Genomic DNA, 26,559 nt, shown 5'->3' with positions numbered 1-26,559 from the left:
TTGGATACTAGGAAATTCCTTCAGGGGATGCCGACCTTTGTTCGGTCGCAACTAGGTAGTAAATGCATGTCCTATTTCCGACTTGTTTCTGTCGACTTGAGTTTTTGCCGACTTGTAAATTTTGCTAATTATTTCTTTTTGCAGATATGGAAAGGAATAATGCTCAGGAATCTTACCAGAGAGTTCAGGAGGCTAAGGCCAAGTCACGGGCCAGGGCCGGTGGTGCCAGGGCAATCGTCTCTCCTCCTCCTCCTCCTCCTCCTCCTCAGAACATGGGGACTCCCTCTCAGCCCATTGTGATTTCTTCTTCCAGCTTGACCCGACCACTTTCTTCTGCCCGACTTCTCCCTGAGCCAGAGAAGAAGAAGCGTAAGACTTTAGAGTCTGGCTCTTCTTTTGATGGTGGGGTTAAGGCGGATGCTCTTGCATTCGTCCGAAAGAACATCTATCCTCATATAAGCATGGATGATGTTTCTGTTCGAAACCACCTCACCATTCTGGCTGAGGAGAGTTTTCGGGCGGCGGGTGTTTGTGGCAAGCTTTTGGATATCTTTGAGAAGACTCCCCTCAGCTCTTTGGGGGTAACCTCGAAGGTTGAGGAGTTGGAGGGGAGGCTTCTTGCTTACCAGGGTCATGAGAGGGAGTTGAAGGAGGAGGTAGCTAAATTGAGGGAGGAGAGAGATAGCCTCCGGGAAAAGGAGAGCAAGCTGCGGGCCCAATGTACTATGGAGGCGAACTTGAGGAAGACAGCACAGGATAGTTACCAGAGTTTATTTCAAGATCTTGTGTCTGTGAGGAAGGATTTGCTGAATTCTCGGAATGCGTACGCCGAGTTGGAGGACTCTATTGCTGATGGTGCCGAGGAGTCTTGGAGAATTTTCCTGGAGCAAGTCAGAGTTATCGCTCCCGACTTGGATCTTTCTCCTTTACATCCTGATAAAGTCGTTATTGATGGTGCTATCGTGGATCCTCCTGTCCCCGTGGTTATTTCCGAGTCAGAATTGAAGACTCGGGGGCAGAGGATTATTGAGTCCCCTCCTCGTCCTGAAGACGCTCCGAGCTCTTCAGTTGTTCCTCCGACCTCCTCTTCAGCCTCTCTTCCTGGTCCCGATGGCGCTCCTCATGAGTCTGGTGGTGGTGGTGATCCTTCTACTCCTCTGAAAAAATGACTTTTTTTATGGCTATATGGGGGCTCGGCCTGTGAGTCCCCCCTTTTTTTAAACTCATTTATATGTTGTTTGGTGACGCTTGAACAATTTCCTTTGGCCTTTTAAGGCCGTAAACAAAAATATTTCAGCAAGTGCCCTTTTTGAATAAGGGTTTAGATTAACAAAATAAATGCCCTTTTTTGGATAAGGGTTTAAGTTACCTTATGCGTGTATGCTTTTCTAATTTCGCTATTTCAAAACCCTCTTGATCTTTCTGTGAAAACCTTTTCTGTTGGCTTGTCTTGTTTTTTTTCGAGCCTTTTCGTTCAAGGGCTTTTATGCAGCCTTTAACTTTTCTTAGGTTTTCCAATCTCTTTTTGTTATCCTTTATACTCAACTTTGCTTTAGTGAGTTTTTATGACTTAGGTTATTTTTGTGATGCGTTTTTCATCTACTCGGAGTATTTCCGACTTGAGAATCGGATTGTTCCCGAGTTTTTTACGATCAACTCATACAACCTCTTTACGCCGACTTGTACCTCGTCATTTTATCCTGACGACCATCTAGGTCGGTTCATGGGATTTTCACGTTTTGTCGAGCTTAAGTCGGCGCGTTTCGTAGAAAGACTTAGAAAAATAAAGAAGGATATTATAAGAGATATTGTAGATGAAAAGATCTTTATTAATTGAGGAGGTACCTTCTTGCTACTAAGGGTGTGAATAGCCTATTTTCCCTTAGCATCTACTATGATGCCTCGTTAAAAACCCTTCTCCAGAAAAAACCCTTTTGGGAAAAAATCATGAAGTTGGGAAAAGAGTACATCAGGGAGTAGAGTTCGCTTTAACTGTAGTACCTTTTCATATTACAAGCATGCCACGATCTTGGTAACTCAGTGCTGTTCAGGTCGGTTACTTTATAATAACCTTTTCCTAAAACTTCATTGATTTTGTATGGTCCCTTCCAGTTTGCGGCGAGCTTCCCTTCTCCTGATTTGTTGACTCCAATGTCGTTTCTGATTAGGACCAAGTCATCCGGGGCAAATGTTCTTCGAACGACTTTCTTGTTGTACCTGGTAGTCATCCTTTGTTTCAATGCCGCTTCTCTTATCTGGGCACCTTCTCGGACTTCGGGGAGCAAGTCGAGCTCCTCTTTGTGTCCCTGTACATTTCCGACCTCGTCATGGAGAATTACCCTTGGGCTTTGCTCATTGATTTCTATTAGAATCATGGCTTCTACACCATAGACTAGTCGGAAAGGTGTTTCTCCTGTGGCGGATTGGGGGGTTGTCCTATAAGCCCATAACACCTGAGGGAGCTCTTCAGCCCAAGCTCCCTTTGCTTCCTGTAGTCTCTTTTTTAGTCCTGCCAGTATGACTTTGTTGGCTGCCTCGGCTTGCCCATTGGCTTGTGGGTGTTCTACCGAGGTGAACTGATGTTTGATTTTCATACTGGCTACTAAGCTTCTGAAGGTAGCGTCGGTGAATTGGGTTCCATTATCCGTAGTAATGGAACAAGGTATCCCATATCTTGTGATGATATTTTTGTAGAGGAATCTGCGGCTTCTTTGAGCGGTGATAGTGGCTAATGGTTCTGCTTCTATCCACTTTGTGAAGTAATCTATTCCCACGATCAAGTATTTGACTTGTCTTGGCGCTTGGGGAAAAGGACCTAACAAATCCATCCCCCATTTTGCAAAAGGCCATGGAGAAGTGATACTAATGAGCTCTTCTGGAGGAGCCACGTGGAAATTTGCATGTATCTGACATTGTTGGCATTTCTTCACAGATTCTGTGGCATCTCTCTGCAAGGTCGGCCAATAGAATCCTGCTCGGATTACTTTCCTGGCGAGTGACCTTGCTCCGAGATGGTTTCCGCAGATCCCGCTATGTACTTCCTCCAATACCTCGGCGGTTCTTGAGGTCGGTACGCACTTTAATAATGGTGTTGATATTCCTCTTCTGTAGAGGATATTTCTTACCAAGGTGTAGTGTTGTGCTTCCCTTCGGATCTTTTTAGCCTCTCTCTCCTCTTTGGGGAGGATGTCGAATTTTATATATTCGAGTAAGGGGTTCATCCATCGGAGGTTTAAACCGACTACCTCGAGTACCTCTTGCTTATCTTCTGTTTTTGCTATCGAGGGCTCTTGGAGAGTTTCTTGAATCAGGCTTTTGTTGTTCCCTCCTGGTTTGGTACTTGCTAACTTGGATAGGGCATCCGCTCTCCTATTTAGATCCCGAGTTATATGTTTGACCTCGGTTTCTGCAAAGCGCCCGAGGTGCTCCAAAGTTTTTTCCAAGTACCTCTTCATATTAGGGTCCTTTGCCTGATATTCTCCGCTTATTTGGGAGGTCACCACTTGGGAGTCGCTGTATATCATCGCCTTTGTCGCACCGACTTCTTCTGCCAACTTTAGTCCGGCGATCAAGGCTTCATATTCTGCCTGATTATTTGAAGCCGGAAATTCAAATTTTAAGGAAACCTCTATCTGGGTTCCTCTTTCATCTACTAATATTATGCCTGCGCCGCTCCCTGTTTTGTTGGAGGATCCGTCTACATAGAGTTCCCATGTAGTCGGTTTGTCCTCTTGATCCCCTGCATATTCTGCCACGAAGTCGGCGAGGCATTGGGCTTTAATTGCTGTCCGAGTTTCATATCTCAGATCGAACTCGGAGAGCTCTATTGCCCATTGAACCATTCTCCCTGCAACATCCATCTTTTGGAGGATTTGCTTCATGGGTTGGTTTGTACGGACTCTTATTGTGTGAGCTTGAAAGTAAGGTCGTAGCCTTCGTGAGGCTATCACTAAGGAGTAGGCAAACTTTTCTAGTTTGTGGTACCTTAGTTCAGGGCCTTGTAGGACCTTACTGATGAAGTAGACTGGGTGTTGTCCGACCTCGTCTTCTTTTATCAGGGCCGATGAGACAGCCCTGTTTGCTACGGATAAGTACAGAACGAGGTCTTTTCCTGGTGCTGGTCGGGTTAGGATAGGAGGTTGGCTTAAAAAATTTTTGAACTCTTGGAACGCCTCCTCGCATTCCGGAGTCCATTCGAATGGGCATCCCTTTCTTAATAAGGAAAATAGTGGAAGGGATTTTAGTGCCGATCCTGCCAAAAATCTGGAGAGGGCTGCAAGTCGGCCATTGAGCTGCTGGACTTCTCTCAAACAAGTCGGACTTTTCATTTCTAGGATGGCTCTACATTTATCGGGATTGGCCTCAATCCCTCTTTGTGTTAGCATAAATCCTAGAAATTTTCCTGCTTCCACCGCGAAGGCGCATTTTGCAGGATTTAGTCTCATCCCATGCAACCTTATGGTGTCAAGAACTTGCGAGAGGTCGGATAAGAGGTCGACTTCCTTCTTGGTTTTTACTAGCATGTCGTCGACGTATACTTCCATTAGGCTCCCCAGGTGGGGGGAAAACACTTTATTCATCAACCTTTGATATGTGGCCCCTGCATTCTTCAATCCGAATGGCATGACCACGTAGCAATAGTTGGCTCTGGGTGTGATGAATGATGTTTTCTCCTGGTCGGGCTCATACATCGGGATTTGATTATATCCCGAGTAGGCGTCCATGAACGACAAGTATTGGTACCCCGAGCTGGAGTCCACTAGGGTATCAATACTTGGTAGGGGATAAGGGTCTTTAGGACATGATTTATTTAAATCGGTATAGTCGACGCACATTCTCCATTTACCATTCTGTTTTTTGACTAGCACTACATTGGCTAGCCATGTTGGGTACTTGACCTCTCTAATAAAGCCGGCTTCTAGGAGCGCCCGTACTTGCTCTTCTACTATTAGGGCTCGTTCTGTGCCGAGCTTGCGTCTTCTTTGTTGTACAGGTCGGGACCCTGGATAGACCGAGAGTTTGTGGGACATGAGCTCGGGATCAATCCCAGGCATGTCAGAGGCCTTCCAGGCGAAGAGGTCGGAATTATCTCTTAAGAGCTCAGCCAGCCCTTGTTTTAGAGTTTCCCCTAGGTTGGCTCCTATGTAAGTGTTTTTTCCTTCCTCTTTACCAATCTGTATCTCCTCGGTCTTTCCTCCCGGTTGTGGTCGCAGCTCTTCTCTGGCCCTTGCGCCACCGAGCTCTATTGCGTGAACTTCTCTGCCCTTTCCTCTCAGATTTAGGCTTTCGTTGTAGCATTTTCTCGCCAATTTTTGATCTCCCCTCACCGTTGCTATTCCCGCTGAGGTCGGGAATTTCATGCAGAGGTGGGGAGTGGATACCACTGCTCCGAGCCGATTAAGGGTAGTTCTGCCGATTAAGGCATTATAAGCTGACCCCTTATCAATGACTATGAAGTCTATACTCAGAGTCTTTGATTTTTCCCCTTTTCCGAAAGTGGTGTGGAGGGGCAAAAATCCTAGTGGTTTTATTGGCGTGTCCCCTAATCCGTATAGGGTGTCGGGATAAGCTCTTAACTCTTTCTCATCTAACCCTAGCTTGTCGAAAGCGGGCTTGAAAAGGATGTCTGCCGAGCTTCCTTGGTCTACTAGGGTTCTGTGGAGATGGGCATTGGCCAGGATCATAGTTATTACCACTGGGTCGTTGTGCCCAGGGATTATTCCTTGCCCATCTTCTTTTGTGAACGAAATAGTAGGAAGGTCGGGTGACTCTTTCCCGACTTGGTAGATTCTTTTGAGATGTCTTTTGCGAGATGATTTAGTAAGCCCCCCTCCCGCAAATCCTCCTGAGATCATATGGATATGCCTCTCTGGAGTCTGCGGCGGTGGGTCTCTTCTATCCATATCATCTCGCTTTCTCTTTCCATGACTGTCCGACCTTTCTATGAGATATCTATCAAGCCGACCTTCCCTAGCCAGCTTTTCTATCACATTCTTGAGGTCGTAGCAGTTGTTTGTGGAGTGACCATATATTTTATGGTACTCGCAGTAATCGCTGCGACTCCCCCCTTTTTTATTTTTAATGGGTCTAGGGGGTGGCAGTCTTTCAGTGTTGCAAATCTCTCTGTATACATCCACTATAGAAACTTTTAGGGGAGTATAAGAGTGATATTTCCTTGGCCTTTCGAGACCGAGTTCTTCCTTTTTCTTGGCTTCCCTTTCCCTCTCTTTAGTTGAGGGAGGTGGTCCAGGTCGCCAACTCAGGTCCCTTAATTTGGCATTTTTCTCCATGTTGATGTACTTTTCCGCTCGTTCCTGTACATCACTTAAAGAAACAGGATGTCTTTTAGATATGGATTGCGAGAAGGGTCCTTCTCTAAGTCCATTGACTAGTCCCATTATGACTGCCTCTATGGGCAGGTCTTGGATCTCCAAACATGCCTTGTTGAACCTTTCCATGTAGGCTCGTAAAGACTCTCCGACCTCCTGTTTTATTCCCAGGAGGCTCGGTGCATGTTTTACCTTGTCTTTCTGAATTGAGAACCTCATCAAAAACTTCCTTGAGAGGTCTTCAAAGCTGGTGATCGATCTCGGGGGGAGGCTATCGAACCACTTCATCGCTGCTTTCGATAAAGTGGTCGGGAAAGCTTTGCATCGCGTCGCGTCGGAAGCATCAGCTAGGTACATCCGACTTTTGAAATTGCTCAGATGATACTTTGGATCCGTAGTTCCGTCGTAGAGGTCCATATCAGGGCTTTTGAAGTTCCTTGGAACTTTAGCCCTCATTATGTCCTCGCTAAAGGGATCCTCCCCCCCTAATGGTGGCTCTTCCTGTTCGTCACGGGAGTTGCGATTTTTGAGGGAGGATTCTAGCTTTAAGAGTTTTCTTTCTAACTCTTTTCGCCGTTCCATCTCCTCTTTTAGGTACTTTTCGGTTTCCTTTTGCCTCTCCCGTTCTTGTTCTAACTGTTCCAGGCGGCTGTGGACTAACCCCATTAGTTCAGTTACGTGGGATGGTCCACCTTTTTCTGATTCACGCCCGTCTGAGGAATTTACCTTTGGGTTTTTTACTCCGGAGGTGCCTTCTCTATGTTGATTGTCAATTTCTTGGTGGAGGGTGAGGTCCGCATCGTTATTGCCCGTGTCCAGATTCTCTTGCTCAGAATCTGTCTCCACATGGCCTTCTTCGTGGGATCTGTCCGCCATCGATGGATGCTCTCTCGGGTCCCTGGCAACGGCGCCAATGTTACGGTGGGTAACCGGAGATTAATAGAATAAATGGTGTAGGTTGGCCCAATCGTCCGCGAAGGGTGAACTCCGAGTTGGTTTACACGCTGGAGCCTCCTTCCGACTTGTATACGTGGGTGAATGGGGGGTGGTACCTGCAAAGACACTCCGATGCCTAAGTCAGCAAGGGTGTTAGCAGGTCTAGAGAGTATTGGGCATAGAGATACCTGAGGGGTGTCAGTGTATTTATAGTGGCGAGCCAATAACCACCGTTGGAGTAGTGCTGTATCTTTAGGGTGTTAACCGTCCCATTATCTTGGGGAGGTTAAGATATGGCTTTATGAAGCGGTTAGAGAGATTTTAGGGGCGGTTACTCATTTGAATTGAGTGTTTATCTGCCAGCTAATCTCATGTCCGACTTCTTTAGATCAAGTCGTGGTTGATACCGACTTCTTACGTGAAAGTCGGTACTTAGCTAGGCTTAATCCTTCAGATTAGGCCTTTTATTTGGACCTGGGCCTTTGACGTTGGGCCAGGGTATGAACAATATTCATTATTGATTAATATTTATGTTTTGAATTTTTTTTCCACTCTTATACATTAAGAAGTGTGTGAACCAAAAAAAGAATTTTGTGGGGTCAAATTTATTTTTTGAATGGGGGCAAATATATTTTTTTATATATTCAACATGAAACTTTATAAAAATTCAATGGGGGCACTTGCCCCCACATGCTTAAATGTAAATCCGTCACTGCCAACGAGTTATCATCAGTTCTCTCCTATGCAATTAGCATTTGGCCAACAGTCAAATGTTTTCCATTTAAGAATATTTGGGTGTGCAATATATGTTCCCATTGCACCACCTAATCGCACCAAAATGGGACCCCAAAGAAAATTGGGGATATATGTTGGATATGATTCTCCCTCTATAATGAAGTATCTTGAGATACAAACTGGAGATGTATTTAAAGCCTGATTTCTAGATTGTCATTTTGATAAATCAAAATTTCCAACATTAGGGAGAGAGAATAAGCTTCTTTAAAAGGAACTTAATTGGAATGCATCATCGTTGATGCATTTAGATTCTCGATCAGGGCAATGTGAACTAGAAGTTCAAAAGATTATACATTTGCAATTGCCTGATACATTTTCCGATACAAAGAGGATAACCAAATCTTATATACCAGCAAAAAATACCCAAATTCGAATTGATGTCCCAGTAGGACAAGTAGCCATTGAAGCAAATTCACGCCAGAAGCGTGGCAAGGCGGAAAATGCTCCAATTCGAATTGATATCCCAGTAGGACAAATAGCCACTGAAGCAAATACACGCCAGAAGAGTGGCAGGCCTGTCGGTTCCAAAGATAAAAATTCTCGAAAGAGAAAAGAGATAAATACTATTCCTGTTGAAAAAGACACGGTAAAGACACCTGTAGTTGTCCAAAATTCTGATATAATTTTAACGCCAGAAGACGTTTAGGTACCTGAAAATTGTGAAAATGATGAGATCTCGATAAATTATGTCTTTACAGGAGAGAAATGGGACCGAAATAAGACAATTATCAATGAAATATTTGCATATAATGTGGGATTAAATATCATGCATGAAAGTAAGGATCTTGAGCTAAGATCAGTCGAAGAATGTCGAAAAAGGAATGATTGGCCAAAATAGAAAGAAGCCTTGAAGGCTGAATTAGACTCACTTGCAAAATGTGAAGTCTTTGGACCTGTAGTCCGTACACCTGAAGATGTAAAACCTGTTGGATACCGATGTGTATTTGTGAAAAAACGAAATGAGAAAAATGAAGTTATGCGCTACAAAGCCCGACTTGTGGCACAAGGTTTTTCACAAATACCCGGTATAGATTATGAAGAAACGTATTCTCTTGTAGTGGATGCGATAACATTGTGTTATTTGGTCAGTTTATCTGCATATCATAAACTGCATATGCATTTAATGGATGTGGTAACAACCTATTTGCACTGCTCATTAGATCAGGATATCTATATGAAAGTCTCTGAATGACTAAAGATATCTAAACCATCCAGTGAATATTCGCAAGGGTTATACTCAATTAAATTGAAAAGATCTTTATATGGTCTAAAGCAATCTGGATGAATGTGGTATAATCATCTTACTGAGTATCTGGCCAAAAATGAATTCAAGAATGATGATATCTGCCCCCTGTATTTTCATAAAGAAAACAGCATCTGGATTCATTATTATTGCTATGTACGTTGATGATTTAAATATCATTGGAACTCCTGAAGAGATTCCAACAATTATAAAAATTCTAAAGGAATAGTTTGAAATGAAAAATCTTGGAAAGACTAAATTTTGTCTCGACCTGCAGATCGAGCATACAAAAAATGGGATCTTTATTCATCAAACAACATACACAGAAAAGATGTTAAAAAGATTTTATATGGATAAGTCACATCCATTAAGTACCCCAATGATTGTAAGATCTTTAGATGTGGAAAATGATCAATTCCGTCCTAAAGAAGAGAATGAAGATATCCTTAGTCCTGAAGTACCATATCTTAGTGCCATTGGAGCGCTAATGTATCTTGCTAATAATACGCGACCTGACATATCATTCGCGGTGAATTTACTAGCAAGATATAGTTTCTTTCCAACCAGAAGACATTGGAGTGGAATCAAACAAATTTTTCGATATCTTCATGGAACGGTTGACATGAGATTGTTTTATCCCTATGGATCTAAGTCACAACTAGTTGGCTATGCAGATGCCGGATACTTGTCTGATCCACATAAAGAGAGATCTCAAACAGGATACCTGTTTACATATGGTGGTACAGCTATATCATGGAGGTCCACGAAATAGACGATAGCAGCAACCTCCTCTAATCATGCTGAAATACTGGCGATTCATGAAGCTAGTCGCGAGTGTTTTTGGCTGAGGAGTCTGATTCAATATATTCTATCATCATGTGGACTGTTTGATCATAAGATAGCTCCAACTGTCCTGTTTGAAGATAATACAGCCTGCATTGCTCAACTTAAAGGCAGATACATCAAAGGCGATAGAACAAAGCATATTTCTCCCAAATTCTTTTTCACTCATGATCTTCAAAATCAAGGGACAATTGATGTCCAATAGATCCGTTTAGGTGACAATCTGGCAGATTTATTCACAAAGTCACTTCCAAAATCCTCCTTTGAAAGATTGGTACATGAGATTCGGATGCGCCGATTTCAAGACTTTAAATGAGGTCGGCAAGAGGGGGAGACTGTACTCTTTTTTCCTTAGCCAGTTTTTTTTTTCATTGGATTTTTTTTTTGACAAGATTTTTAATGAGGCAGTCCCCATCACAAAGGATACTGTACTCTTTTTCCTTCACTAAGGTTTTTTCCACTGGATTTTTCTTTAGTAAGGTTTTAACGAAGCAATAATCCTAAATAGACATCCAAGCGGGAGTGTTATGATAAGAACAAAAGTGGATGTCCATTGAATGGTTCAACCTTTTTTCATGATAAATGATCATGTTACTAAGAGAATCTCGTTAAATGACGGTTGAAAAATAAACCCTTCATACATGTATAAATAGGACATAATCTGAAACTATATACGTACAAGTAATAAAAACAATTCTTTCTTCTTTCTTATATTACAAATATTACTCTCTTCTTTTTTTTTATTTCTGTGTGGTTTTAAATTACAATAATTATAATATCTATAAATATATAAATTATTTATATTATAACGAGATAAGAGTATATTTATTTTTCTATTTTATATTTACGTCTTATTTATTTATTTATTTATTTTACAAGCCAATTGGGACCAAAATTTGGAGGATTTTTGGTGTATGGTTTTTTTTTTTTTTTTTTGTCGGAGTGTATGGTTCTTTGGAGGGAAAACCAATAGCAGGCTTAGCAACTCTTGGTAGCCTTAAAAATGTGTGTAAATTGGAGCAACTGAATGCCGATACCGAAGTTTTTGGACTTGTATCAAATCCAGTGGGCCATAGCAAAGGGCCCATTTTACACAACCCTACTTTTAGACATGAAGGTTGCAATGGAATTTATGTGCCAATGTTGGTTGATGATGTTAAAGAGTTCTTCAACACTTAGGTTCAGTTTGGATAAACAACTTAATTAAATTATTTTTTTAAAAATAATTTAAACAATAAATAGTTATATAAAAAGTAGTTTATAAATAAATTATTTTGTATTTGAGTTTTTAATTCTAAAAGTGATTATTTTATAGAAATGTGATAAAAAGTAGTAGTATTAAGAAAGAAGTCATTTTTTTAACTTCTCTATAAGCTCTTAAATAACTTCTTATAAAATTATAATTTGATTTTGAAAATTGCACCAAACATTAATACTGTTAATTTTTATAAGTTAAAAACTCAAAAAAATTACTTTTAAAGCCTCCCAAACAACATTTTTTATACAAGCACTGATTTCAGGCGTGCATTTTCTTAATAAATATGCTTGAATATTGCATTTTTTAATTTTGATATAATTTGGAATTATGTATTTTACTAAAAATTGGTCCAAATATGTGAATTACACAGATAAAGTGATGTTTAAAATTTACTCTAACGTATTTACTATTTATTTTTCACAATTTGCTCTAGTAAAATTATTTTTCAAAAATAAAAATAAAAAGTTACGATTCGCTTCAGATGAATTGCTTTTATAAAATATTTAAAATAAAAAATAAAATTCATCCAAACACATTTACTTTTTAAAAATTAAAAATTTTATAATTAGCTCTAACATTTTCTTAATTCCGATCCCCATATCTTGGAATAAGAAAAAAAAACATTTTGAGGATATCACTCAAATTTCTCCCATATATAATTTTTTTTTCCCTGAATGTTAATTACTATAATAAGTGAAATTATTATATACATGCACAGAAAAAAGGAGTGATTCTTCTAAGTGAAATTTATGCAGTGTTGGAATCCCTCATAAAGAGGCAGCAATCAATTGTTGTGATGAAGTTCATCCACTTGCTAAGGTTTGTGATAAACAATAGTCATCGAAGATATGTCAATTTACCTAAATGACAATTAGAAACTAAATCATTATTTAGGTGCACAATATTATTTTTCATATGAGCATTATTAATTTATTCAAATTTAATTAAGATAAATTTCATGTTGATGTAATTAAGTGTGGTAAAGTATGTTCTAAATTATGGTCTTCCATTTGCATTATGTAGTCCATTGGAGCTGTAAATACTATAATAATAAGAAGGCCTATTGATGGAAAGCTAATTGGTTACAATACAGATTGTGAGGCTTGTATTACAGCAATAGAGGATGCAATGAGAGGTACCTTCAAAATCAAACCATAATTTCTAAGTTACTATAAGCATATCTTTCGATATGGTAAAAGTTAGGGTAAAGTATATTTTTTTTATTTTAAATTTTTTGAAAAATTTTTAAAATATTTTTAGTGCTTAATTTGATTTAGTTTTATCTGTTAATATTTTAAAAAAAATTTAAGTGATTACTTATATAAAAATGTCTTCACCTAAAATTAATAGTTAAAATGTTGATACGTATTTAATTAAATAGTTTACTAAAATATGTAAACCTATCTAACCGGTTATAAAAAACACATATATATAATGTTAAAAAAATATATTTATTTGAATGAACAGGTAGAAAATATGTGAATGGCAAAGACCTAGAAACCTCTCCACTTGCAGAAAAAATATTTGTGCTGGTTGGAGCAGTAGGTGCACGAAGGGCACTTGCTTATGGTGCAAAGAGTAGAGGAGCACGAGTCGTTATTTTCAATCGTAATTTTGGTAAATACCTTAATAACTTTTATAAGTAAAAGGAATTACCATCTAATGAAAAATTCTTAAATACTTCTAAAACCATTTTGAAAAATCAATACATTATAAAAATATTGAACTATAAATCGAATTAAAGAATATTATTTTTTAGGTTTAATTATTATGTGATTTTCACTACAACAATATAAATTATTTTTTAGGGTTATAATGTGTAAAAGAAAATTAAAATTTGTCAAAAAAATAAATTTTGACATTATTTTAACTATGAGAATATGTTAATAAAAATTTTGTCAAAAATAGTATTTTTAACATATAAATGATTGTGAAAAAAATTTAAATCTTATTTTGATAAATATTGGCTGTCAAAAATAATTTGTTAGAAAATTTTGAGAACATATTTTCTGTGATACTTATTAATTGTCAAAAATACTATTTATTTTGACACTTATTGACTATAAAATATTCTCAACAAAAAATTTTAACAAAGAATGAGATGAGATCTTAAAAGTTAAAACTAAAGAATAAATTGAGATTTTGAAGATAAAGAATGAGTAGTATAATCTTAAACTGAGAGCAGTGTGATATCAAAATTAACAGAGGTCAAAGAAGAAGAAAAATAGTTGAGTAAATTGAAAATAAATGAGTGTCAAAATTGAGGAGTAATTTTCTACGGTCAAATTATTTATCAAGAAAACATAGAAAATTTGACATTTGTGATATTTGTCAAAAATACATATTAATTTTGACATTTAATTATGGTGTTAAAAAATAAAGTGTTAAAATAACTCTATTTTCTTGTAGTGTTTCTATAATTTTATCGAATTTTTAATTAAGTCTATATCTATATATATATATATATATATATATATATATATATATATATAGTTTTTTAATTGTGTTCCTATATCATATCAGATTTTGCAACTAAATCCCTGCCGTAATAAAAACGTTGAAATTAATAGAATATTCTGTTAAACTATATAGAATATTCAATTAAGTGTTAAGCATATTCATTTTGCTTAACAGAATATTCTGTTAATTCCAATATTTTTATCATAATAGGAACTTAATTATAAAATCTAATATAATATAGGGACTCAATAAAAAAAAAGAAGTACATAGACCTAATTAAAAATTTAATAAAACTATAAAGACTGATAGAATAATTAAACTTATTTTTTATTAGAAAAATTTACGTAATGAAATCTTCACATAAAAATCACATTGTGAAACTTTAGATAATTAGTGAAATATATTTAATTAAATGTACTAAACATCTAATAATCCACAATACTATTTTTATGTAAAGATGTGTTTATGAGATTATACCATTTTTTCCCCTTACATATATAGCATCTAAAATTTGTCCTTATATATATACCACATAGAAATTACAAGAATATATACGGCTATTGTTTGATAGAGAGAGCAAAAGCACTTGCACATGCAGTCTCAGGAGAAGCTCTACCATATGAAGACTTAGATAGATTCTCCCCACAAAATAATATGATCCTTGCAAATGCATCTTCTGTCGGAATGGAACCTAAGTCCAATGAAACTCCTATAGCCAAGGTTCTTCTTCTTATTTATTACTTTTATCACTCCTACCTAACTAGCTACAGCTTAAAATCATTCAATATGCATAATTCACATCATCTTTTAATGGTGGTTGCATATATAGGGTGCATTGAAAGCATATGAGGTTGTGTTTGATGCTGTTTACACACCAAGAAATACAAGGCTCTTGCAAGAGGCTGCTGAGTCTGGAGCCATTGTGGTCAGTGGTGTTGAAATGTTCATAAGACAGGCTCTTGGGCAATTTCGACTTTTTACCGATGGATTAGGTACTAATTCTAATTGACAAATATTAGAAGACCATCAGAATTTATTGTTTTCGGCTACTATCAATTGAATTGCTTTAGTCTAGTAATCTAATAATCGGGCCTGCTACACATACAAGTTGGCCCAGCCCAAACAGAAATCACGCGCATGAAGAGAGATAACATGGTGCGTCAAAATCACGCGCTCAACATTCGAACGGTTACGTATGGCAGACTCTTCCACTTCTTCCACTTCTTCCATTTCTCAAGGCGCTTTCAAAACAACGAAACCCTCCCATTTTCGAGCGAAAATCAAAGTTCAAAATATAGAAATCGTAGTTCGAAAACTGCATCAAAACACCATCAAACTCTCCGTGAAGAATCTGAAGAAAAAACAAAGCAACAATACTCAACGTAAGTCCATTAAGATACTGTATATTTTACTTTTCTTGTACGTCGTTCTTCTAGGGTTTATTATTACTCTTGCTTCTTTGTTACACTGTTCTAAGTTCTACGTCGTTCTTCTAAGTTCTACGTCGTTCTACGTTGTTATCTAAGTTCTCCTGCTATTTTTGTTGATTTTTGGGGGTTTATTCCGTAGATTCGGGGGTGTAAACTGCTTAACCTTGTAATGTGGCTTGATATTGAAGCATGGTTGAGTGATATCTGACTGATATCTATATGGATGTATCTGAATAATATCTATGGGTGTATCTCACTGTAATCAATGGGTGTATCTTGTTGATATCTTTGGGTGTATCTGAATAATATCTATGGGTGTATCTGACTGTTATCAATGGGTGTATCTTGCGGATATCTTTGGGTGTATCTGACTCATATATATGGGTGTATCTTACTGTTATCAATGGGTGTATCTTATTGTTATTAATGGGTGTATCTGAGTCATATATATATGGGTGTATATTACTGATATCTTTGGGTGTATTTTTAGTTTCAGAGAAAATGGCAGCAAGAAACCAAACTAAAGACCTTAAATGTGCCACACATCTCCTGAATGATAAGTTCAGAAACATGACTGAGGAGAAGAAGGCAATTGTGAGGGATCTTGGATTCGGTGGGTTGATGCACATCCCACCACTAAGGGTGGATCACCAACTCTTAAGGGAGCTGGCAAACAACTTCAAACTTGGGGAGAACAAACTGAAGACAGGATATGGTTCTTTCCAAATAACCCCAAAAAAAATAGGTGATGCGCTTGGCATCAATGCAACAGGTAATTAGCTCAAAATTATAGCTCTATATTAAGTTGTTGCTTGGGTGTATATTAAGTTGATGCTTGGGTGTATTTGAACCGACTTGGATGCTTTGTTGTCTTCCTTTTTGTAGGAGATCTATTTCCTGAGAAAGTTGACTATAAGAAACTTTCTGATGATGACAAAATAATTTATAGAAGATTCCAGGGTAAGACCCTCAAAAGTCTTACCGATGAAATGATGGAAATCGGCGTTGGCAACGAAGAGGAACGCCTGATGTTCAAGAGGATATTCATCCTCTACATACAGATGGCGTTCCTTTTGCCAACGACGATAAACAAAATATCGCCCGTGCACCTGGCCCCAATTTTTAAGATGGACGGCATATCGGAGAGAAACTGGGGGGCATGTTTTGACCTTCATGGTCAAGGGCATCACAGACTATCAAGAGAAGAAGAAGAAGGCAATCAATGGCTGCCTCTTCACCCTGATGATAATCTACTTTCATCTTTCAAAAAACAAAGGCAAGAACAGGGCTGAAAGACCACAAAAGCCATGGATTGCCAACTGGACTAAGGAGCAGTTGGTGGAAAGAATGAATGCAGAAAGAGAGGAAATTTTGGTGAGTAATCATAATAAGTTGGTATATTTTATTTACCCGAATGGTGCTAACTAAAATATCTCATGTTTCAGGGGATTGTGAAGATGGCAGAGACAAGAGAAAAAATGAGAAAAAAAGAAAAAAGAAAAAAAACAAGAAATAAAAAAAACAAAAAAAGGAAGGCGAGCCCAACATCGTCTTCGGAGACAGAAACTACTGACAGTGACACTTCTACCTTTGAGTCTGAGGCTCAAGAAGACTCAGAGGATTCGGGAAGAAAACACCCCGGCAAAAAGGGGAAAAAGTAAGTACCATACTTGGGTGTAATTTCTTTTTCGGTTTGGGTGTATTTTATTTGTCCACGTTGGGTGTATGTAGCTTATTAAGCAGGGTGTGTTTCGTTTGCTGCGTTGGGTGTATATTGTATATTTAGTTGGGTGTATCTCGTGAATTCATTTGGGTGTATTTTTAGTATGTTCTAAATGACAATTGTTTGCCTTCTAGAATGGACTCAAGAAAAAGAAAGCAGAGGCAAGACGAGTCAGATTCTGATTCAAAATCTGAATCTGAACCAAGTGATGAGTAATGTCCTGAAATTAATACTCCTTTCTTTTGGCTTCGTTATAAAGATTTCGTGTATTAACTGAAGTGTCTATTATTAACTTATAGGAGCGAAGAATCATCGCCTGCGGAGAAGGAGAAGAAAAAGAAAGAAACAAAAACAACTCCAAAAAAGTAAGCAATTCTTTGGATAAAATTCTGTGATAAAATTAATTTTTTATTTCTGATTGGTACTGTTTTTTTTTTCCACCCAGAACACAACAAAAAAAGAAAAAAGTTGTTGTGGAGGATTCACCTCCTGAAGAAGATCAATACTTTGACGGGTACAGTACCTCGTAAGCTATACTACGGTCTATCATCGTAATTATTTTTGTTAACGTCTTATTTTATAAATGTAGTGAGAGATATGAAATATCAAGTGACGAACTCGATGAATGGCTAAGGGAAAACGTTGATAAATCTGCTGCAGAGGGGTATGTCTTGCTGGGCTGTGTATTTGAGATTTTGGTGTCTTTTGTTTGCTAATAATTGTATCTTGTTTCGCAGGGAGAACCAAGCTGACCTGCGATCGACAGAAGGTCGCTATGTGTCCTCTGAAACGTAAGAAGCTTTATTATTTAATAAAATATTGTTATCATGATTTGGATGTATTCTGTGAAACAATTTGGGTGTATTTCGTGGATCAAGTTGGGTGTATCTTGTTTACTAAGTTGGATGTATATTTCATTTGAATAACATGAAATCTGTTTAGACTACCGGCTGTGAACTTGGGAAGTGATGATCCTTCCTCTCAAGGACGCACAGAACAGAGTAGTGTAAACCAGCCGTCTCAAAGCATGTAATTTCTCTTTCAAATAATCGTTACTTTTGTTCTTCTAATAACTTCTGTATATATTTTTTTAAGAAAAAAAAGCCCTTTATTATTTTATTCAAGAAAAAAAGGCAGCAAAAAAAGCAAAAACTGCAAGTATGTAAGTTCTCAAAAAACAAAGCCCGTCTTCTTTTTGAATTGTTCGGGTGTATTTTTTGACCTTCTTTGGGTGTATTTTAGGTTGACTCCGACTGATTCGAATATGATGGTTGTTAGGGAACAAACACCGTCGGAAGCGCTTGCAATGTGAGTTTTCCAAGAATATTTCAACCTTATAACCTTATTATTTTCAAATACGTTGTTAACCTTTCATTTTTATTCTTGTTTAGAGTCCCGATCCAGTTTTTTGTGCCGGCATCCCAACAAACAACCACTGACGCAGATTTCGAACCAACCCCTATGCTACGGATTGAAGGGGCTAGAGAAACGTAAGAAAATAGTATTGGGTGTATATTTATTTAGGGTTTGGGTGTATATTTGCTAACAGTTTGGGTGTATATTCTTCCTGATCAATTTTTTTTTACGCCATGATTAATTTTGTGTAACTGTGCAGCACTCCTGAAACCCCCAAACAACTTCAAGAAACAACACCCAAGCTTCCCCCAGCTCCAACAAAAATGTAAGTTCATTAGACTAAAATCAATCTTTGCTTATCATCCGTATATTCTTATTCTTACTCTTATTCTTATACATAATGACGCATTCATCCAGACGCAGAGGATGCTGCTGCCCTGTTGATGATGGCACAACAGCAACCTATGTTCCTAAAACAGATCCGGGGATGCCATCATTCAGCCTCGGATTGACAGATTCAAGCCAGGAGGGGGCGTCAACGCAGGAGACAGAAAGGGAAAAATCTCCAGAAACTGCAACTATGCTAGAACAATTAGACAGTTTGGTCCAAAAATTAGCAAGCAGTGCGGCAAAGGGAAAAGACAAAAGTCCACAAATTCAGAGGGAGACTGGGGGAGAAAGTTCTGCAAAGTTTGAAACTCCTGGGGGAATAAATCAAATTCCGGATGATATGAAACAAAAGTGCTACATCTGGGGGACGAGACTGAAGGAAGATGCAAAAGGCGATACTGACGAGTATGAGGAGATATGCACTCTGATTGGCCAAGGAGAATACATTTTGATGAGAACGCACCTTGCATCCCTCCAGGCAAAAAGTGATATAGAATCTCAGGTAATTTTAGACTAACATTAATGTTTTTACACCAAAGTCAACTGCAATGTTTATTAATTTAAAATTGATTTCTAGATTGTATCTGCCATTTGCCTCATCCTAAACCAGAAAAATGAAAAGAGGTTTCAGGAACAAATATATTGTCTCCCCTCCCCCCGATATTGTGGTAAGTGTTACTTCTACGAAATTTGGGTGTATTTTATGCATTGATTTGGGTGTATATTTTAGCTTAGATTGGGTGTAAGTTGTGTATTTTCAGTATTTCATTTCTTGTATCGCAATTCTTGCAGAGCATGGCACTTTCGGATCACCCAAGGGGGGAATTCATATCCCCGAAAACAAAAAAAGAATTCAGGGTGGAAGCCTACCCGAGTTTCATTCACTTCATAGATAGAAAAAAATTAAGTTCGCATCCATATGTAAGTTTTCGTTTCGTAAATTTGTTAGTACGCTTATTTACTTATATGCCAAATAAAATAACAGACTGTTGAAATGTGGCAATCCTTCAGATTTTTGCTCCTATTTGCCACTCGGGACATTGGTGGTTATGGCTGATAAATACAACAAAGCGGAAATGTCAAATACTTGACCCGCTACACAAAAAAGCTCCAAGCGATGAGAGAAAGGACATTAATAAATTCACTGTAAGTTGCCTCTGTCTTCTTTACTTTAATAGATAGGTCTATTTTGAAGGTTGAGTTGGGTGTATATTCCATATTCAGTTGGGTGTATCTTGTCCATTCATTCGGGTGTATTACTGATTTGTTTTGGTATTTAAGGGATATGTATTTTCAAGATTGATAACATATGCCGGCGGGAAACCTCTCGAGAAAGGCGAGAAGGAGAAGGAAATTAAAGCCTCATATGTTAAAATATCAGGCCAAAAAATAAGGTATAAATTTGTGACTCTGAACATTAAACTTTCCTAAATGAGATTTGTAATTTATTTTCTTCGTTTTCAGCTATGACTGCGCTATCTACGTAATGAAGTGGCTTGAGTTAATTGAGCCGGAAAACATTAAAAAGGGGAAGTATGAATGGGATAATTGGACACAGGTAACTGTCTTTAGAACTATATAACTCTGTATTACTTTACTGAATTAATATTTCTGTTTAAACATAACATACTTTTTAATTGTAGGAGGAGGTGGACCACTATAGAGTGGAGTATGCTTCCTGGATACTATTCAGTGAGATGAATAAACAGAGAGATCGGGCAATTAGAGAGAGTAGTGCTATAAGGCTGTCGAAGCCATCCTCTGTATTATTGAGTCTGTTTTGTCAGATTAATTCTGCTGATATAGAAACTGGGTAATCCAACTGCTGGGTAGTTTGTAAATTGAACAAATGATGCAAATATTTTCCATTTATCAACAACTTCTATTCGATGTATATTTTTTCCGATAGTTAAACTATCTGTGATGGTAAACTGGCTGTGATGTATTCAAAAGCTGTATTACAGGTGGTAAAATATGAAGAAAAAATAAAGGCATATATAAACGTAAATTATAAACTGTTACACCCAATGCAAGATTAATAATACACCCGAGGTTGAATAAAATATACACCCAACTGTCTGTGCTGTATTCAAAATGAATGAATTACATGTACTAAAATATGAAGAAAAACATCAACTGAAATATACGCCCATAACCTGTGAATTTTTACAGCTTTTGTTCTATATGTATCTATATATGTGTCTATATGTAAATTGTCAATTAACAAAAATACACCCAAAAGAAACAGAGCTTTTACACCCATACTCTTTATAACTATACACCCAAAGAGTTATCCCCTGCTGCTGGTACCCTGAACTGATAATTTATAACTTGTCCCTGATATTGGCTGCAATTTGAATGCGCCGCTGATGCAGCATCAAACAGGTTTATCTGAATATAACACTCCCGCATTAGCTAAACTATTAACTAGAAAAATAAACTCAATCGCCACAAATTTAAAGAACATTACATTTACCTCGCTTAAAACTTTCGTCTTCTTCTTCTTTGTGGCATTTGCAATCTGTTTCTCGAGCTTTGAACCTAGCCTGTTTTTTGGACGTCCTCTTGTTCGAATCCTTGGCGGGCTTTGAAGCTCGTTAACGGATTCCAAGTTGGCGTCTTCGTGGGATAAAGAAGATGTCCCCTTCCTTTTGGCTTTTAATGCTTCTATCTCGGCCATGATGTTATCGTACGCACAGTGCAGAATTGCAGTCAGCTCCTCCGATTCGAAGGCAAATTCGCAAATATTTTGCGAACGAAAAACCAATTGGTCGAACCTCTTGCTTCTTGGCTCCATTAGTGGCTCGTCGTGGTTGCTCTTGATGTGTGTGTGTTGCCTCTTTACCTTCTTGCTCCATCGTTCCAGTATGTATCTAGGGGACACTTGGCTTACTTGTTCGAAGCTTAACACGCTTAGTGCGTGACGGCACAGTATCCCTCTCGACTCAAATAATAAGCATTGGCATTTTACCTCGGCTGCAACTGAGTCGTAGGTAACCGCAAACTTGTCGAATATTGAGCTGGAAACTTGTTCTCCGACTTCGTATACTGAATAGCCTAGAGCGGAATTCTTTAATCTGGTGATGCAATTCGCCTTTCCTCTGAATTGGGCTTGGACTTCCCTAAACTTTGCGTGAGTGTACGCATCTTGAAACTGAGCTTCGATGGAGGATTTGGTTGCACACGGTATGACCGTATGAAAATCTGCAGCATCTGATTCTCTCTCTGCTTGCTCCCTGCTTCCGAGGCAATTATCGTACTGTTTGATGAACTGAATGAGCGAGCTGTTTCGGGTGATGTACTTGTTAAAAAATGAATGCATGCTCTCGCTCCTTTGTGTGCTTCTCATCCCTGCCCAGAAGTGGTGGTCCAGATAGATAGGAACCCATATGTGACGGTCTTCGTACAGATCTGCATAATACACCCAAACACACACTGTAAAATACACCCGAGAGATCGTACAATTTACACCTCTGCTGCAGATTTTAAAAACACATTACCTGAAAGCCACTTATTGTCCGCAAGACCAAAATTCACCAGAAAATCGTTCCAATTCCTATCGAATGAGTCTTTGCTATGAGAGTTCCAAACAATATGGCTCATTTGTTGTTCGATATCGGCATGTCCCTTGTACCCGTTTAATTTGCTTGGAATCTTCTTCATGATGTGCCAAATACACCAGCGGTGAACTGTTGTTGGCATATAGGCCTCTAAAGCCCTTTTCATTGATGCGCGCTGATCGGTGAGAAACCCTTTCGGAGCGTTTCCTCCCATGCAACGAAGCCAGCATTGAAATAACCATTTGAATGATTCAATTTCTTCGTTCTTCATCAAAGAGCGTCCGAGAAGTGTTGACTGACCGTGGTGATTCACCCCGACAAAAGAACCACAGACCAAATTATACCTGAAACGAATTACCATGGTCCAGAATACAAAATCATTAGGTACACCCTAACAAATGCTTCGAATACACCCAATGAAACAGCCAATATACACCTCTGCTGCGGATTCATAAAAATAAATTAATTTAGCATCATAAACAGGGACAGTTTGTTACCTGTTTGTATTGTAGGTGGTGTCGAATGAAATGACGTCTCCGAAATACTCAAAGGCGGCTCTGCTTCTTGCGTCGGCCCAAAAAGCCAGCTTAATCGATTGATCCTCCTCGAGTTCGAGCTCAAAAAAGAAATTCGGATTCTTCTCTTTCATTCTTAAGAAATATTTCCCGAATTCCTTTGCATCTTCTTGTTCGGAAACATTCCGCACTTCCCTGGTAATGTAATTCCTCACGTTCTTTTCGATAAAATTTAACTCGCGGTGACCCCCGGCAGCCGCAACAAATGATTGGTAGGTTTTGCTTGGTCTGATACCGGCCTCGTCGTTATTCTCTATCGTACGACGAATGGACATGCTTAGTTCCCTGTGCTGTTTGAGCATCTCTGCTTTGCTTGGACAGCAGGGGTGTGAATGATCCAGCACAACCTTTGAAATGATCCAAGAACCGACATCCTTCAATGTGTGTATATAAATTCTTGCAGGACAGTTTAAACCGGCTGTCGGATTGGTCTTCTCGGTTGGAGATATTTTAGATTTCCATTTTCCCTCTCTGCTACATGTAATCAGTTGATTCTTAATCTCGTTTCCCTTCCTATTTGTGCACCGAACTCTTGTAGAGAAACCTGCAGCCTTGGCGTAGTTCCTGTAAAATTTTCCGGCATCTTCAAGGGTGGTAAAGGTCATTCCGACCTTCGGAACAAGCTCGTCATCAACAACCGAGAGAGGCTGCACAATACACCGTGTCAGAACTGTGAATACACCCATAGATATGATACAAATACACCCAATCATGTCTAATATGATACACCCGAACCGAAACAACTCAACTACAGAATGACCTTTAAAGCCATAAACTGTCAATACACAGGCTGCAGAATACACCATGTCAAAAACTAAAAACACACCCAATCATGTCTGATATAATACACCTGAACAACAACAACTCAATTAAAAATAACAAAAAACCAGTAAAGTGTATATACACCCACACTTATAGCTAAAATACACCCAAAGAAGAATTGATCTACACCCGAGCGTCTGCTATAAATTCCAGGTAATTAAACAATGTTGAGCAATTTTTAAACTACACAATGCTATACAAATTACTGTAAATCAAACCTCAGGAACTTCGTTAGATTCAAATTCATAATCCACTTCGCCTGGATTCAGCACACAATCTGAGCTTGAAGGATCCATTATCTTCAAAACGAGTTCAAACTTTGATTTCAGAAAACAACAAATCAAAAGAGAAAACGAAGCTCGAGTTGCAGAGAGAGAAAAAGATAACGTAAACGAAGAACATACCAGTGAGAAAAGGAGAGGAAAAGATCGATGGAGAAGAATGAGGGAAGACGCGCGAGAAGAAGAACAACCAAATCTCAAAATAACGAAAACGAAGAAGGAAACAAATATTTTAAATTTGGAAGTTAGATATACGCGGGATATTATATAGCGCGTGTAATCAACGTATGTGGAGGAGCGCGTATTTTAAATTTATTGTTTAATAAACTTGTAAAGCATACAAGCCCTAATGGCTTGTATGCAGAGCTTTTCCGTCTAATAATATATTTGTAGTATATACTTTTAAACATTGATAGCTAAACTGTTGGTCAAGAATAATAAATTCTGATAGTCCTCGAACATTTTTCATTATGATTTATTATCTTTTAAGATGTTAATATCTTTGTTGTTGAGTAATTAAAGTGTTTTAATTTATGAAAACAGTTTATTTTTGTCTATTTCAATGTTTATATCCTTTTTAATTAGATGTAGTTATATTTGTATGTGTTACAACTTTATGTTGAGATTGTTACTAGACAAATTGAATTTATAACATCCAATTTTAATATGTATTTGTTTTTCTTTTCTCTTGTGCATTGCAGCTCCAGAGGCATTCATGCGCAAGCTTATTCTGGAACAATTTTGATTTCTTATTAACATCATATTTCGTCCATAAGATGAATTTGTTACTTGTTCTCTTGTTAATAACAAAACAAGAAACATATTACGAAGAAATGTAATAATATCAATGCAGAGTGATATGTATTATTTATGTATAATAATGTTTGATGTTGAATGAATAATGAAAGTCATTATTTATGTATTATTTATGGTTAACTTCATCATTCTTTGCGCGCCATTGTCGTCATTTTCGTGATAAAGAAGAAAGTGTTAGTGAGTGAGCGAGCGAGTAAGAGAGTGAGAGTGCAATGAGCTGAGAGAGTGTGAAAAAAAAAAAAGGAAGCGGAAACAGTATTAATCGTGTGTGTGTGCAAGTTGATAACACCCATAGAAACTTTTTTTTTTTTAGAATAGCTAAATGAAAACCAAGAGAAACTGTATTTTTTAGAAAAACTATATCTTGTTAAACACTGAAAAATAAAAATAGATCTTTTTTTATAAAAAAAGTCTTCTTTTAAGAATTTAATAACATCCAAATAAATACTAAATTTGTTATTTATTGATCAAGTAAAATTAATTACTTTTTTGAGTAATAAAATTCGCAAATAAATGACTTAGCTTTAAAGAAATGAATTAGTTTTGAATAAAGACAAGTTTTAGGTAATGTTTGTTTGAGGAAAAAATATAAAAAAAAAGAAAAGAGAGAAAAAGAAATTAAAAAAATTATTATTTTTTATTATTTAGTTGGAGAAAAAAAAATATTAAATAATATAAAAAATTAGTAGAATCTATCAAAATTTTTTCTCTCTAAAAAGTAATGAAAAACTTACACTGTTATTTTATTTCAATATTATTCTGCTCTTTTTTTTAATATATTTTATAATATAAAAATAAAATTATTTTTTATAATATATTTTTATTTTTTTTTAAATATTTTTAGAAAAAAACATATTTTATGTAACTAAAACTAATTGCAACCACACAAATCAAAATTATTTAATTAAAGCAAGTTGTTAATAATTCATGACTACTACTAATAGGAGAAAAAAAATAAGAAATTAATTTTTTTTACTAATAATTAGCTCACAAATAATTGAAAGCAGAAATAAATATGATTTGGATTATTGATATTATGATTTATGAAGATAAAATAAAATATTGACTAATTATTTATAGAAAAAATAGTGTTAAATAATTATTTAATTGTTCACACATAATCATAAAGAATCTTTTATAAGTATGTATGTAATTGTAAATGAATTTATTTTGAAAAAAATGTTATGTCTTAAGTTATTTAAGATGTTAATAATTTGATGTATCAGAAGAGAAAGAAAGAATGAAAATTGACAGAAATTTTTTTTTTAAACAAATGAAAATAAAAAATTAAATAAAAAAATATTTTGTGATTAACCTTATGTTATGTATGTACTCCTTATGTACTCTAACATATATAAAATATATGCATGTATGGATGTATCGAATTATATGTATTGAGTTGTTTTTATGTTATTGTATTACAAAAAGTCTATTTTCTTAATATTCTGGATTTAGGTAAGGTATAACATGGTGTCAAAGAAACTGAGAGAAAATTCATAGAACTTGTTAGGGTTGAAAAGGAGATTAGACCATCTCTTATAACAATTGGTACGTGCTCTTAGCTTATTTGTTCAATGATGGTAGACTCCTCTTTGCAAATCTTGAGGATAGTGCAATGATGGTGATTTCTGCACCTGCAAATGGAGGATTAGTTCATCAATACCGTATTTAAAGATGTCTATCGCTGTATTTGATTGTTGTTTAACATAAATGAAATATAGATATAGATACATAATAATATA

At 37.1% G+C, this 26,559-nt stretch overlaps 1 pseudogene; it reads left to right on the top strand.

Moving 5' to 3' along the window:
- Window positions 1-461: 461 nt before the first annotated feature.
- Window positions 462-24,856, top strand: LOC112729306 (bifunctional 3-dehydroquinate dehydratase/shikimate dehydrogenase, chloroplastic-like; annotated as a pseudogene).
- The last annotated feature ends 1,703 nt before the right edge of the window (window positions 24,857-26,559 follow it).

The sequence above is a fragment of the Arachis hypogaea genome, chromosome 2, assembly GCF_003086295.3.
Source record: "Arachis hypogaea cultivar Tifrunner chromosome 2, arahy.Tifrunner.gnm2.J5K5, whole genome shotgun sequence".
Taxonomy (NCBI): Eukaryota; Viridiplantae; Streptophyta; class Magnoliopsida; order Fabales; family Fabaceae; genus Arachis; species Arachis hypogaea.
Note: the sequence above shows the minus strand (reverse complement) of the source record. Positions and strands in the feature narration are given on the sequence as shown.